Genomic DNA, 16,573 nt, shown 5'->3' on the forward strand with positions numbered 1-16,573 from the left:
GCACTGACAGCCAAGTTTTCTTTTGTCTTTCTTTCTAATTATTTTTTTCAGCTTTTTGTGAAACACATTGAATCATTCATCTTCTATTGCTCAATTGCACGGTTATCAAAAATACTTTTGTTTACACATGATGGACAGGCACATTTGTAAGACACATTGAATTATTCATTTTCTATTGCTCAATTGCACGGTTATCAAAAATACTTTTGTTTGCAGATGATGGACAGGCTCTGAATTCCACTGGTGGTTCACAGGCTAGAAGCTGAGAACAGACACATTGGTAAAAGCATATGAAAGCAATAAATTTTCTTGAGTGATTTCTTTTTAAATAAACTTTGGGGTCAATCCATCAAATTGACAAGCTGTTGGCTGTCCTTGCTTCTCTTAAAACTGCTGCAGCTAAGTTCATTGCTAACTCATCAAATAATTTGCTTATTTCCTTATGTCCCCAGCTATTTTAAACTGAAATGTGACAGAACAGGCTCTTAGCCTCTCTCTCATTATTCCATGTTTTACACTGTGTATGGCTTTCCCCAGTTACTGGCCTTCTCCTTTGATGTCTTCCCATTCATAAGAATCCGAACTTTAAAAATTAAATTTAGTGCTTCTTTTAAAAAAGCAAACAGTGGATGATTAAATGAAATTGCTGGTAAGACTATCATACTCACAAAAACAAAATACAGTTTTGGTACAAGCACAGTATGTTTATGTAAAGCAGGTGCAAGAAAAAGCAAACTCTGCAATTTTTGCTGGATTCACTGAAATTGAACCTGTTGCCAAAGCCTCTTCTAGGTCACATTACTTCACATAAAACGTACTCTACAATTTTACATTTAAAACCAGAACACTTAGCTGTTCTAATACTATGAAATCCTTTTGTGTTAAATATGACCAATTAAGCCAACACAATAACTGAAACTTGAACTTTGACACTAATGACAAATAAAAAAATATTTAGGTATAAATTAGAAGAAATTATTAGTGTGGGGGTTGTTTTGTTTTGTTTTTTGGTTGGTTGTTTTTTTCTGTTTGAGACAAAAAAGGTCAATGGTTTGTGCTGCAGATTCAGTCATCTCATTATTTGTGGCTTTTGTCATTTGTTTTGTTTTTTTTTTTTTTACCATTGAGAGATTTATGTGGTAAGCCATCTATATTTGATGTTCATTCTGTATAAAAACAGCTGATGATAATTTGAAAATTATCATTATGTAAAAGGCAATAGCTTTCACAACTGTTATTTTCACAGTACAACTAATCCGGCTACTGAATTCCTACACTTGCTTTCATAACCACAGCCCAGAGTAGCTAGTACAGACAGTCCATTTTTTTTTTTTCCTGTTTTGAGTAGTCTGCAGAATGACTGTAATTTTTAGAGAGAGGAGACAACACGTGCGCGCTAAAGGAAATAACTGTGGTACTATATGCACTCTTAACTTTAAATAGCTATGATGATCCCAGAGGATTCAATGTTTCAATCTCAACCATCTCCTAAAACGCCATGCTGCATGATACTTCTGTGAATTATTTTACCATGGCCAAATATGCAGCTGTATTTCTCCTAGACTTCTGTATTCTTCTGCGCTGCAGAACAGTGCAGACTGTATGCGCATACTCCGTGCTCCAGGGCTGCCTGTGCCACCATGACGATCTATCCAGTCCACATTTGGGACAAACCAGGTATTGCCATCCAGGAGGCCCACAGGGATCATGCTGAGACTCCTCATGGAGCCTGAAGCTGCAGCTTGAGCCAAGCTTGATAGCCTGCCCCTGCCAGGGAAGGGAGGCCGGATCCTCCCTTCCCCTGCTCCACTCCTCCCTTCCCCAGGCTATGTTCACCTCCTCATGTGGCAAACACATTCAGTTTCCAAACCAGTAGAGAACCACCTACTAACAAAAAAAGCACTATTTCTAGAGAACAGCAGCTTTGAAGGCTGATCTCCATGGTGCTCACATCTGAAGAAACGAATACACAGTTCTTCAGCAATCCCACTAAAACCTTAATTTCACAATCTGATGGTAACAATGGATGTAAGTATAAATGAAGATCTCACAGGGTACCCATCTTCATCTTCAAACACCTACATACATGCACAGGTCTGATGAGCTGTGCTCCCATGACTAAACTAGTTCTAAGACTGCTGGCAAACCAAGCTAAGTAGGCAGCTCAGCAGCCTCCCTCTTCCTCCTGATCAACATTGCTAAAAAAAAAAAAAAAAAAAACACTCAACTCTTCTACAATATGACTTGCAATCCAGAGGGGAGCTTTTGGCTTTCATTCCAATACGTATTCCCAAAACACAGCTGTAAAGTATAAAAATCAATTAATAATGTTTTGATATAAGACAGCTCACTCAGACACCACACAGGACAGATTTACTGTTCTCATCATTAAATAAAACATTCAGAAATCCCCAGAGACTTATTTTTCACAAATGTTGACAGAGATGTGTACTGCTTTTATTATCACTGTCTAAGCTAGAGAATAGAAGTTTACTATTCATTTCAAATGCCCAAAGCCAAAAAAGAAGCTTCCACTGAATATCTATCATTATTCTCAATTACAAAGCAAGAAAAATCTTATTTAATTTGTGGTTAAGACAATGGGAATATCAAGCAAATGATTTTGTGTACTAAAAAATTCATTTTAAAAACTGTTTAGACTTCTCTGCATACACACTTTCCTGTTAATGTGTTCAACCAATTCAGATTGTGAATTTGATAATCACAGAAGAGTTCCACTTACAGAAAGACAGTTCCTCTTGGAAATATCACAGACATCTGAGGAAGGGCACAGGAAATCTCTCTTCAAAGATGTACCAGCTGGTAAAATAGAGAAAAAAATAAACAAAATATATAGATAAAATATTCTTGATCAGAGTTAACTAATTTAAGAGCTAAGTAGCCAAATAGTTGGAGAATGAAATTCTCCAAAAAGGAGTCTTCTACTGAGAGCACCTGCCACAAAATTTCAGATTTTTGCATCTGCAGTGATATCAAACAGCAGTACAGTACAAACTTCCAAGACTTTAAAGAGTCAGTGATCTGCATCCCACCCCCGCCCTTGTCCCCAGAACCTCCTTCTGCTGCTTGTTCCTGCCTGGCGCTCATGAATCCTTCCCTCACATTTTTTGTTCACTCCACTCTCTCACTCCCTCTTTTTTCCCCCCCTCCTTTCCCCCTTTTTTTTTGCCAACAGTTTCCTGCTCTTACATCCTTCTCTTTCTTCCCTCCCAGTGCCTGGTCCTCCATCTCCCAGCCTAGCATCTTTTCCCTTCTTTCTGTTCTTCAGCCCTTCAGCATTTGAATCACAATCATTTCCTCCCTCCACTCCATACTGATGCCAACAGAGAAAGCACCACAAGTACAGAACAGATTGTCTCTGCACGCTCATTTCTGAGACATGCCACTAAAGGAGCCCGCTATTTCCCAGAACAGCAATCAGAGGAGAAAACCCACCCAGACACCGCAGCCCCACACCAGGGCAGGCTCAGCTGCCCCCCCGAACCCCTGCCAAGTCCGGCCAAGCTTGCAAACCGCGAGGCAGTGAAGCAAAATTAGCATTATTCAGCAAACTTAGCAGCCAGGGCAGTATACCTAAACCACATGTGTGACATCTGCCCAAGCTAAATGTATTTGACAAAACCAGCTTAAATTGGGACAGGTTTTCTCACACCACAAGAGTCACCTTTACATTACTGCTGGAGCTACTTACCTAAGCAGCTGTGTATTAAGCCTAACAAAATAGCATTTTTTCCTCCACTGCAAGTCCTAGAGCTCTGGCTGCTGAATCAAGATAACTCTAACATTCCCAGAACTGTGTGTTTAAGGAAAATCACCACCACCATGGACTTGCCTCACAATGCAAGGCCATGAACCTTGGCAGATGAAGGGCTGACTGATGAGCAGCTCCGACTCCCCCTCAGCAAGGGAGGCCAGGGCACAGCTACAGTCAGCTACCCAGAGATAGGTTACCCTCATTCATCTCAGAGATGCTCAGAAAATGATCATTTTAAGTAGTATACAAAACTGGAGTGAAAGTGCCCATTCTCTCTCCCTCCTGTTGCAAGACCTCTCAAACAACTCGAATCAGCAGATGGGGGCACCCGGCCATCCCTCTCAAAGGCAGCACCAGCTTAAACATGCTCAGCAAAACCCTGCGTACACCCACCTCCAGGATGCTGCATTCAGCTGAATGAGTTTCTCCATTTACGACTTCTGTCATGCAGGCTTCCTGCCTTATCCTGTGATGGCTTTACCAGCTGAGCTTTTTGGTTTTGCTTTTCAAATCTGTTTGGGGCTCTCAAGAAATCAGAATACCTGTAACTACCATTTAAGCAGCAGCAGCGTTTATTATTTCAACAGCTGCTCACAATTGAGATTAATTCACTAACAACTGGGAGAAGAGCAGAGATGGAAAAGAAAACCAATCTTTGCTCAGCAGTGTATCATATTCCTCCTGTCAGTAACATAATTCAATTGGTTTAGGCCTTGCAATTTTTACTTTTAGCAAGTAGCCCTGAATTCTCCTTCAGGTCACAAAAGGCAAGCTAATATTAAACTCTGCTATGCAACTACATGTTCAGACCTTCAGCTATTTGAAATTATTTTCTACTTGTTTTGCACTTAAAATGCTTTCCCAGACCTGACAGATTAAACAGAAGCCCATTCTTGAAGTAGACGTTAGCAGAAAACGTACACGGAAAAAAATCTACTAAACCAGACTGAATCTGCATCTGTTTATTTTGTCTCGCGTTGCTCTTCAATGCCTTGATCTTATTGTTTAGGCAGATTTAGATCTATTTCACAGAACCAAATAAAGTAAGAAAGAAATGGTATCTTCATGGAGTGGGGGTTTTCATCCTGAGTCATGTAATTGGAGGACCAGTAATGGGCGTTGGATGCTAGTTCAGTACTTCACAGGAAACTCGTCAAACAGCAAACATTTAGGAGAAGAGGCATTAGAGGTTTGTGGACAGTTTCCAGTCGCAATGGTTTCAGCTTTCAGCACGTGTTGCTGTGCCATGGTACTTGAATTGCATTTTTGACCTGTGGTGCTTTCCTGGGTTCCAGTAACCACATGGAGACCCGTCAAGCAGACGGTCCCAAGGTGGGTATTGCATCAGGCATTTGTAAGGTATCCATCAATACTGCATGCTGCTGAAGTACCAGCGAGTCTGCTGAAATGACAGATGTAATACAACAAAAATATTCACACAGGCCACCCATTTGTCTGGCATTTTACATCTTCGCAAGCCAAGAACCTCCTTCTCCACGTTTTTATATTGTTCTGACTCAGGCAAGAAGACCTTTAAGTCAGTCCTAGTCTTGCCCAGATAGGAACAGCACAAAAACAGCACACATGCACGTAGGTGGTTAGCAATACCAACACAGAATACATTATCAAGAATTCCCTCCAAGTCTTCCTGGGTGAAATTACAGCACCTGCAGAGATATTCCAAATTGTTGGTGGGCTACAAATCACATCCACATTCAAGAAAAAATGAGGAGCATTGCCTTTTTAATTTTAAGAAATACCGACGCCGGTCTCAAATTCATTAAGGGTAAGTCAGCTCTATTGGTAGCTTTTCTATAGCGTGCCGGCTCAGGCAGCTCACACTGAGTCTGGATCTCACCCAGGCCACCAAAGCCTACCAGAAGATTAAACTTGTCATATGCCATGTTTATACCTTTAATATTACAGGATTAGACTTTACGTACAGATGTGCATGGACACATTTTAGCCCTGCACACACAAGTATTTTAGCTCCCATTTTATCTTTCAACTTCCCTATGAAACAGCAATAATAAATATTACAACTCATACTTTGCCAAATCCGGCGTATTTACACCAGTACAGAGACACCCAGAGCACGTATCAGAGCTGAAGTGTTAACAGCACATACCAAAGTCTGACGCCATCGTTCAGTCCTTCAAAGAATTCAGACTTTCAGCAACTTTTGTTTAGGTTTTACCTCCAATTCATTCATTAAATTTCCACCAGCAAGGCATGTGGATAATTGTAAGTTATTCACATAAACAAGTTAGCTTCTGTGATCTGATAGATGGAAACAGTGGCAAACACACACTTGCAAAGGCCAAAAACACATAATCAGACACTGTTCCCCCCTTTCCTTTTCAGAATATGCATGCATTTTCACTAGTTCAGAGATCTAAAAGCTGGGATAACACGCAAAGCAGTTTGAAAATCCAAGACTTTTTATATATCATGTGAAAATATTTGCTGAAGGACAGAAAAAGAGTTTGATTACATCTCCAGGACTACACTAAATTATCTGTGAACTAGAACACGACTTCTGGGTCCAACAGGCACGCACCTGAAGGAATGCAAAAGTAGCCCACTTCCAGGAAAAGTACTTGCAGTGCTGCCAGGGGAGAGAAAGTAACCACTGACATATGGATGGAAAAGCACTCTTTTCTCTGACGCTGAGGACAGAACGCAGTGTTTTCAGTTACACACTAGCATCCATTTTCAGAAACAGCATTCAGAACGCCCCAGTTACCTATTTTGAATGTAGAATAGGTGTGAAGTTTTAAGAGGATTTGTTTTTAACATCTCTTTTTCCTTACATCTGCATTATCAGAAGCAAAATGTCAGGAATCTGGCAAATAAGTTGGAGACAAACTTAAAACAGCACAGTAAAAGAAAACAAGTTACCAATATTGACCTGAACAGGGCAAAACCATTACACCTGAGGAGAGCAAAGTGCTATGTAAACCAGGGAATAGCGATAATGTTATCATCATCCTAAAGGAGATTGAGCTCTCCTAATATACTGTTTTCCATCTGAAAACATTTCTCAAAGTATTTCTCTCCTACATTTTGGAAACTTAAAAGCCTGCACAAACAGTGGTGAGCTCTTAAGTACTGCAACACCAATCTCACTCACCAACAGGACTTTGCAACCATCAGCTTCCAAATTGCACAGTGTTGTGTGAAAAATTCATTGAGGACTCAATGCCTTTAAAAGGCTAGAAAGCAGTTTATATGGAGAGACTGATGATCAAAAGAGACAGTAGTGTTATTAATCTGTGGCAGTCTGCAATATAATTTTAAGCTCATTGCTCCTGGTCCAGCATTTCCATTTTTAGTCAAAGGTTTTGTTTAAATATCGAGTAAATCTATAAGAATCCACCCTCTTATCCACTGAGCGCCAAAATAAAATGAAAAAATGGCACTAGAGAATTAACAGCTGTCTAAACATCTACTGAAGTCCAGAAAAGAAATCCTACATCACTGTGAAGGATTTCAGTCTTGAATAGGTTAGCCAGAGGTGTCTCAGTATCATCAGTAAAACTCCCTGGGATCAGGGTTTGCTTTTGGTTTTGGGGGTAGGGAGGACAGATAGTTACATTATTTTTTCATATTTTTTGTGTATGTGTTTTTTTTTCTTTTGCCAGAATAAAGATGCTTATACATCCAGCCTCGTTCTGACAGACAAATGCTAGTTTTTGATTGGATTTATAAGTCAGTACCCATCAAAATACAAGAAAGCACCATCTGGTTTACATAAAAACCACAACATACTGGTCTGAAATGTGTTATGTTTTATATTGATCCTATTGTTATGATAAAGGGAAACTATGCTGAGGTACCTCCTGTTCTATCAGTACATTATATACACTTAGCAGTATAATTCATGCACTAAAACACACACTGTAAAAATTCTCAAGACTAAAGGACTTAATGAAATAGTTACTAAATCTAGTTGATAACACAAAAATATTTTCTCTGACTAGCAGAGAATTTACAGTGCTATCTCACACTCAGGGTCATCTTTGATTCATGTGAATTCCCAACATATCGTGTTACAGCAAAAGAGGACAAGTAAAACCGTTGCCTTTGTTTAAAATGCATCAGATATCAGGAGCACAGATCCACACAACATGGCAAGATGGTTGAGGAATATATCTTTCTATATACGCTCTTAATATTTCCATTACTTGACAAATCTGTAAATTCTGCATCTTCATCACAATTGGCATTTTCTTTGTATTTTTCCCCTCAAATGAACATAAAAACTGACTCTTGTCCCCAGAATTCCTGTGGAATGTTATTTCCAATAACATTTACAATATCCTATATGACCAGAACAAGATCATCCAGATGCACATTTGCCAATAATAAAAATAATGGCTGCACAGCTATCCTAGAGCAATACTAGATTACAAGCAGAGACACGTTATTTGGTGAACATGGAGTAAAAACAAAACTAGGGTAATAAAGACGAGTATATAATGACTAACAAAAACTGGCTAAACTTAAGTTCATTCTGATTTGTGCCCTATGCTGCAAAGCATCTTCCAACTCCTCAAGTAACACACACTGAACATACACCATGTACATGTATATACCTCCTGAATATACACCAAATTCAGATACATTTTTGATTTTTTTTTTATTTTTTTTTTTTTTTTTTACAGCAGAAACATTTTACAGGATTATTTTCTCAAATCCTTAATTAGCTGTAATAGTTGAATTAGATACACATAAAAGCTAGTAACATGGTAAGATGAGTACTTTCTTGACGAAGACCCACACGGAAAAATGCAATACAAGTTTGCTGTTTTCCTTAACATACATGTATTTCCTGAACACTTAAAAGACATTACCACCACCAAGCATTACACCTGCCACACTGCTTTCTAAACAGCACCTCATAAAACAGGTTGCCTCCAATTGTTTTCTCCCGTTACAGTAGATGCTCTTTTCTCCCCTTTCAGAAAGGCTGCTTTGTCAAAAGAAATTCTTCACTACTAAAAAAAAAAAAGTTGTTTCGGAACAAAAATGAACCACAGGAATAAAAGTTCCAGGCTCTAAATCTACAATAAATACTTTTAACTAAACAAACTTAAACTTACCTAAGAGCACATTGTCTGCAATAATTTCATCATCATTTCATAAAGGCAGATTCCCCCATTTCTTACCACAGAGAAGTTTAAAAGGGGGGTGAGGGGGTTGGAAACGAGTGTTAGGGGGTGCGCTTATCAGCTGCTCAATCCAGGAACAAGATTTCTCCAAACACCTCCTTCCTCTCTAATACAAAGGAACAAAGTATAACACTATACAAGATAACATCTCTGAGCCCTCTATGCTTTAATAGACTTTGCAGTTTGGTACTATAAAAATAAGAAGGAACTTCATGTACCACGTACTCTCCTCTACCACAAAGTTTTTGATAATGTTCATTACCAAAAAAAACTTCAACTATAGTTCTGCAATTCCTTGTCAGAAGTACTTACTATACTATATACATACTTACTATAAGTTTTCAAACACTAAATCTGAAATTACAGGTCTGATGAACTAAAAATCTTATACCATAAGCCACAAACCCAAACCGTATGAAAGTAACCCAATACAGATTAAATAAGAAAAAGATGAAAATTATGTTTTATGCCAGAATGGACTAACTGGGAGGGGAGGGGAGGCAAGAAGGAAAGATGTTTTAAATCCATACTTGCCAAGATTAGCATGATGTACTGGCAATGTGAATGCCAAGCAGGAGGTACTATTTCAACATCCCATCAGTCAATTCAGAATGGAGTATCATCACTGCATAGGTCCTAAAATAAAGTTGTTTTATTGGCAAATTGTATTTACAGTTGAGACAACAGTACAAGCACCAGTCTCTACAATACTCATAGCTGGATCACCAAAACCAAAACCCTGCCTCAAAAGTTGGTTCTACCTCAAAAAGGGAAAAGAAAGGCATCAGTTCTCTACAGCTTACTAAAAGAAAAGGAAGATGACTTCACAAATTTTTGCCATATAATGGAATCCAAGTCTGACAGGAAACAACCAAACCATTGACACCAGTTCTTTGGTTATAAAAGACTAAGCAGTTTTTGCTGGACCTTACAATTCTGTTTAATGGTGATGTTTCACTGATGCCTCCAGTAGCAGAATTTCAAAGTATTTACTAACAGCCTCTCAATTTCCCACATGCGTGGTCAAGCTCTGAGGGTCTCCATAACGTTTCTTACAATGTTTTCCTTCAGAATTCACTCATCTAAGGGGAAAAGCTAAATCTCTGTTTTCATTAAATAGGCAAAATGAGAAAACAGCTTATAGATCCCAATTACATAAAACTTTAGGTCAGTCACAATTTATTCAGCTCTAAAGATTCAATAAGAGACCTTACAGACCACTTTTGGTCACTGTCTGAGGACTTCTATGGCCTAGAGGTATGCAACTGCACAGCTATCCTAAAAAAATGCACAAGGGAATTATTTTGTCAACACAGTGGGTAACACTAAAAATATGTAATAAAAATGCTGTAGCATTTTTGTAACATAGTAAATGTAAAATTTTGTAATGTAGTAAAAATGACTTCGCACATGCAATTATTCACCTGCAGTAAAACCAGAGAAGTTTAAGCCCTAACCATGAATACAGGGGCCCAAATCCTGGAAAAATGTTACATGCTGCAATGGTTCACAGCTCTGAAGCACCTACCATTAGGTGCCGTACTGGTAACAGATAATCAAGTATGGAAAGCAGACCCATTACCAATACTACCTGGCATTTCTAAATTCCTTGCAGAAATCGTGACACTGAATAGTATGGAGATATCTGTATTCTTTTATTGATGCTCCAACTCTCACCATAGCAAAAACACAAACTACCAAAAACCCACCACTACAACCAATGACAAAGACACCTGTACACAGCGTCGTGAATTATTCTGAGAAGTTCTTTGTCATGCCACTTCATGCAATTCCTACATTGAGTACCAAATGCAACACTGCTCTTCTCAAGGAAAAGAAAAAAAAAAAAAAGAGGAGGACAACAAAGAGCAAAAGGTTCTGGACATCCCAATTCAGCAAGTCCCGAGCCAGAGGTCCCCAAGTTAGCCTACAGCTACAAACTTTTCCTACATGTTTCCACATCTGCTGCTTGTCTCTGTCAGAGGCAGCACCACTAGGCTAGAGGGACGTTTAATTTAACCAAATACAGTTAAGCTAACTAGAACATGATTTCTGGATGAAAGACAATAGCTAAGACTTTAATGTATGAGAAAACACATCCTACTCGTCCAAATATCTAACCAGCTCTTTTGAGGTGGTTGCAAGTCTCAACGTTCCTCTCTACAGCGAATTCATCTTAATAAAAACAAAGCTGAAAAACCTGGATTAGCCTTTAGTAATGAAGGCACGATGACTTCTTGGCAGAACGATCCAAGAGGGAGTGCTTGGCCCACAATTTAATTTCACAGCAAAGATATTAAATAGCCACTGGCTTTACCTGTTCTTTTCTCTGAAACCTTATCAAATCTATCCCTGCTTCCCTTTTATAGTCAAGGGCAGAGGCAAAGAGCAAAGATTTGCAAGGAATGCATGTCTGTCCCCCTTCACTCCCTCACAGGCCAGCACGTAAATGTTTAAAGAATGCTATAAACTTGTGATACTAAATTAATCCCAGCTGGAAAGGCACTCAGCCCCCAGTTATTTTGCAGCTCATCCTCTTTCCAAACAACCTCCTCCCAACACCAATTGTTTTCAAGTAGAGAGGCTACAGCAGGAGTTATTCCTTCTGAGAAAAAGGAATGGCGTGCTGGTTCTCAACATCAACTTCTCTTCCCCTCTGTAAAGACCCCTACCAAAGGTGCTAAGAGATAGTAAAAAACATATAAAAAGGGGGAAGCTATGCTGAAATAACATGCCTTAGACAAAATAAAGGGGAAAAAGAAAAGAACAAGAAGAAGAGCAAAAAGAAAAATCAAAATTAAACTTGAATTGAAACAATGATTATCCAGTACTTTCCCCATACCCTAAAAAATCCTATCTGTCCTACTATACACACTCACTTTTACTGCACCTCTGGGCTGTGGTCTTCACAATTACTGTAATTACACATCTCTGACTGCACAGAAGTGTGAGGAAGTGAGAACAGCAGTGGCTTTTACCCCTCCAACGTATCACTGTCATACTAAGAACACAAGGTCTTTAAGACCCATGCCCACAGACAAGACTGGTTGAAAAAAAAAAAAAAAAGCAAAAACTGTCATCTTCTCCAGCATTTCTTGTACCACAACTACCCAACCAGAAGCTATATTTTCTAATATACCTGGATGCAAAAGTTCAATGAGATATAATGAGAAATCTTGCTCCCTTCTCCCTCCATTCCTACTGGGGATGCAGAGGCATGGGAGAGCTTGCAGCTCAACCACGTGCTAAGACATTCAGCTTGCTTCTGTAAAAATACCACACACAAAACCAAAGCTGAGTTTTCAGCTATCCCAATTAGCTAGGAAATTGTTTGCAACTTCTGCAAATTATAAGCTTCCTTTGTTAAAAAAATGGTTATTTACACATGCTGAAAAAAAAAACAGGGAAAAATATTAGCTCTAATGAAGGTCAATACAATAAACAGCATGACTTTGAGGTAACAAAGAACTGTATCCTAGTACTAAGCCTTCAAATATGGAAATAATGGAACGAATTAGTGACTGTCAACTAACAACATATAGGAGCATGAATAAAAATACTACTGTGCTAAAAAGCCCATACAAATTAAGAGTAACAGGAAATGCTATTTATTAATTGCATTGCTGCTAACACAAGCTATACAGCATTCACATAACAATGTGTATGTACAGGTATGCTGTGTTATATACATAAAAAGACATGAGTAATGCCTCATGCTGCTGGGATCTGTAAAGCTAACATCACATTGTCTCATTGACTCTGATCTTTATCTTTCATCAAACGGCGCAGAGTTAAGTTGCGGTCCTGCATTATGCATAAGCAGTGAGCGCAATTAGACTGAAAAGCGAGCTCACCTTCTCTGATCTTAAGTGGAAAGTGTGAACTCTGATCTGCACAGGTGACAGCTTTGTGCATTACTCCCGTTTACTAGTTAGCTTCCTTGAATCTGTGTATGCAACAGCAAACTCCAAACACATAGCTGTGGCTAATCTTATGCAATCCACTAATGTTTAAACAAGCAAGAATACCAAGTAAGAGAGCAAAGCAGTTACGTTACTTGTTTGACACAAAGAAACTGCAATTAGTTCTTGCTTTTACAGTTCAAGAGTGATGATGAAAAACTGGAGAAAAAAATAAAATGCCTACAGAAAGAATATAGTGAGTAAGAGACAGAAGGAATTTGACAGAAGGAATTTGATCTTTCATCTAGCAAAGATATATATTATTAAAAAAAAAAAAAAAAAAACACCACTGAATGGAAACTACACCTAAACAAATTCAGGCTAGAAACGATGCTTCTTCTGTTCTCAGAGAGATGGAATCCTTTAAGGATTGCTCATTTCCAAAATCCCAGAAATGTTTTCATTGAAACTGGATGCTTTCCAAATAAACCCTGTATTTCAACTTGGGGTGTCTGTTCTGAAGCATGAATTTAGGAAATCTAATGGTCAATGCAGCTGAAGTAGTAGCAGTTGCATATGTTCTCAAAACACTTCAAAGGAAACAAGCATTTTCCTTTTACAGAGAAAAATGAAGCAGAGAAATAATGCGACTAGTCAAGGGCAACACAGGAATGAAGTTCACAGTTCCCAATTCCAATTATGCTATTTCCTTGGTCCCTTCTGGTTTTAAAAATGTAAAATAAAATTCAGTCCACAAGCTTACTTTTTTCCCTGCTTCACAGATTCCACTTCTGTTCAGTCTCAGATTTAATAGCAGACTTATTACTAACCTGCAAAAGTGAAAAATATTTTAACTGCAGAAATCTGTTGCTATTGAAGCTTAAGCAGCACAGCATATTATAATTTAGCAATATGCAAGCTAAGCCATGCAGAAACTCAAAACACCAGGGTTGCTCATGCTTCCCCAGCCATTCCCACGAAGCATCTATTACAGAAAACACCGTGTTTATTAATCACTGTACAGCTATAATCATACACAGTATTAAGTACAGAGTTAATAATTTGAAGTTATACTGCGTTCCACATTTTAAAGAGAAAAACTGGAAAAATTCACATGCAGTATGATACACGCATTTCATCCACCAGCAGCTCTCCACATCTATGCAAACTACAGAATTCAGTAACAGAAGCGTTTTACAAAACCCACTCATTTTCCAGGGCACAGGATTGCAGTGATTAAGCACCCAGACTCCTTGACAGTCTCCATCAGGCTGTACTAAAATCCGCGCTGTTAAATCCTCGCAATCTTTTTTAATCCAGGCTAGCTAGATTAAAGTTAACTTGGGTGTGTCTAACCATTTTGAAATTGGGAAGTTTGCAGACATAGCGTGTGCATCATCATTCTTAGCCTGCCTAGTCAACAGGTGCCCGTAACAGCAATAAAAATTAATTATTACTGTCCACACCACTAAATCTTCAATCATTTAGGCACCAATGTCTATAAATAGCTGAAGGGAGGGTGCCAAGAGGACAGAGGCAGGCTCTTGTCAGTGGTGCCCAACAACAGGACAAAAGGCAATGGGCACAGACTGGAGCACAGGAGGCTCCACCTGAACATCACGAAGCGCTTCTTTACTGCGAGGATGGCTGAGCACTGGCACAGGCTGCCCAGAGAGGAGCTCCAGGAGTCTGTCTCCTCCTTGGAGATCTTCAAAAGCCACCTGGGTGTGGGCCTGGGCACCCTGCTCAGGGTGGCTCTGCCTGAGCTTGGATCAGGCAGGCTCCAGAGGGTCCTGCCAGCCCCAGCCACTCGGTGATAGCAGAACAGTGATCAAAGCACAACGACCTTTCCACCTTACAGATAGTCAAAAAATTAAGCGATCCAAGGCTCTTTTCATTCCCTCTTGTGCCTTAAATGAAAGAATATGCAATTCTTTCAGTCTCATACATAGTGAAATAAAGGTGAGACTTTTCTCAAGAACATCCGTTTCCTATTACAAAGGGCATATTTAGCTATTAGGAACATTAACCAGTTTTGTTCAACTGAAGGGTACAACTGCAATTGTTCTCCAGTTCTGGAGTACATTATTTCATCTCACAGCTACAGCACTACCAACTTCTACTAATTCACTGCACTGTTTTTAGACATAAAAGAAGGTAAAAATATACTAAGCACTTCCCATTTCTTTTCCATTTACAGACAGTTATTGTACTTTTCACTGCAGTATTGCATTAGAAAACCAGAATGGAAGGCAATCTCTAACTTGGGAACACTTAAGCCTCAATGAGAGCATCTAACGTCTCTACTCCCTTTTTCAGATACCTGCATGCACGCAGAAAAACACACACTCACTCCCTAAGCAACATCCTTCCTTTATTCATAATGAGGTTACTTCTAAACAGTAATTGTAGGGCTTATTCCTATCTTTGTTTGGACTTGAAGACAAACACAATTTGTACAAACACCAACTAAACCTTCAGGAAGTTTCCGGGGGAAAAAAAAAAAAGAAAAAAAAAGAAAACCTGCAAATCATGAAAATGCTACACAGCTCTGTCTGTCTCCCGTTGGCCATTCTCAGAGAAATGCTTCCCATCCAGCTGCTGTCTCCCATGACAGAACGCACAGCACTACATAGTCTTAAATCGGCCCCTGTGGAAGAGCAATAATCACTGAGGCAAATCCTTTCCCACCTCAAGCCCACCCCATGCACCCACATCTTACTGCCGCAGTGATAAATGCCACAGGGCTTTGACCTGTCAACAGGAATAGCAGAGATAAAGCCAGGAGCTTTAAAAACAGCCTACCAAATATAACTTCAGGTCAGTATTAGCCACTTAGTCACATTGACCATCCCTTCCTCTTCCCTCTCCCAGTCCTTTTGTAATTTTAAGTGCAGGTCAAGGAGAAGGCAGCAGTCTGCCTACTCTGCATGCAGGATGTCTCAACTTTTATTCTGTCGCTACTAATATAAGGACATGGAGAATCTAACAGAACTTGAAATTTATGCTGCTGAGAGCCTTGCCCCTAAATACAGAATCTAAATAGATACGTAAAGGTATCTGAAACAAGCGAAGATTGGCTTTATTGAGCACATCGCTATTTTTAGAAGAGTCACCTGTTCATGTGGTTATGCTTTACAAATAAGCTTAGCTCACAACCGTAAAACCTCCTGATTTCAACGAGGCTGGGTCTACAGAAATATGAGCTTATGAGCTCACAAGCCTTAAGAACAGTTACTAGTTAAAATATATCCAGTTGTAAATGCAAATCTGTATAATTAGAGCCATTTGCTTAATTTTTAAAATAACCCTGGGAAACAGTTTCAACTAGTGAACAAAAGTTGCATTCACCTAATTCTCTCAAATAAGAAACCTATTTGTTTCTTTAAACATCCCACAGGCTGATGAAACCATGTTTCAAGGGAGGATTTTTTCTTTAGTAGCAACGTTTATTACAGTGCTTGTTGTTTCTAAATCTAGACTCCCTTTGCATATCCTATGTCTGTAATTTTCAACATTTGTCAATAAACAGATCATCATAAGGACTTCAGTGGAAGGGGCTGTACCTGCACTTCTGACGAAGAGTGTTAGTGTCTGGCTGCAAATCAGCTTTAGCTGATCCACGTCCAGATGTTCTCCCTGTGGTCCCTAGCAAGTATTCTGGTCTTCTCCCTTCAGGCAGCGCTACACCTTGTGCAACATGTTGTGTTAGATCAGGATGC

At 39.2% G+C, this 16,573-nt stretch overlaps 1 protein-coding gene across 5 annotated transcripts in view; it reads right to left on the minus strand.

Moving 5' to 3' along the window:
• The window catches only part of SIPA1L1 (signal induced proliferation associated 1 like 1), a 202,024-nt gene that overhangs the window by 117,290 nt on the left and 68,161 nt on the right, over window positions 1–16,573 (minus strand). For 3 of the 5 annotated variants that reach the window (XM_032188074.1, XM_032188075.1, XM_032188071.1), the window contains one exon: window positions 2,744–2,820. The gene's annotated coding sequence lies outside the window, so the exon portion shown is untranslated. Of the gene's footprint in view, window positions 1–2,743; window positions 2,821–13,614; window positions 13,682–16,573 lie in introns of all 5 variants that reach the window. The other 2 variants (XM_032188072.1, XM_032188073.1) reach the window with 1 other exon arrangement.

The sequence above is a fragment of the Aythya fuligula genome, chromosome 5, assembly GCF_009819795.1.
Source record: "Aythya fuligula isolate bAytFul2 chromosome 5, bAytFul2.pri, whole genome shotgun sequence".
Taxonomy (NCBI): domain Eukaryota; kingdom Metazoa; phylum Chordata; class Aves; order Anseriformes; family Anatidae; genus Aythya; species Aythya fuligula.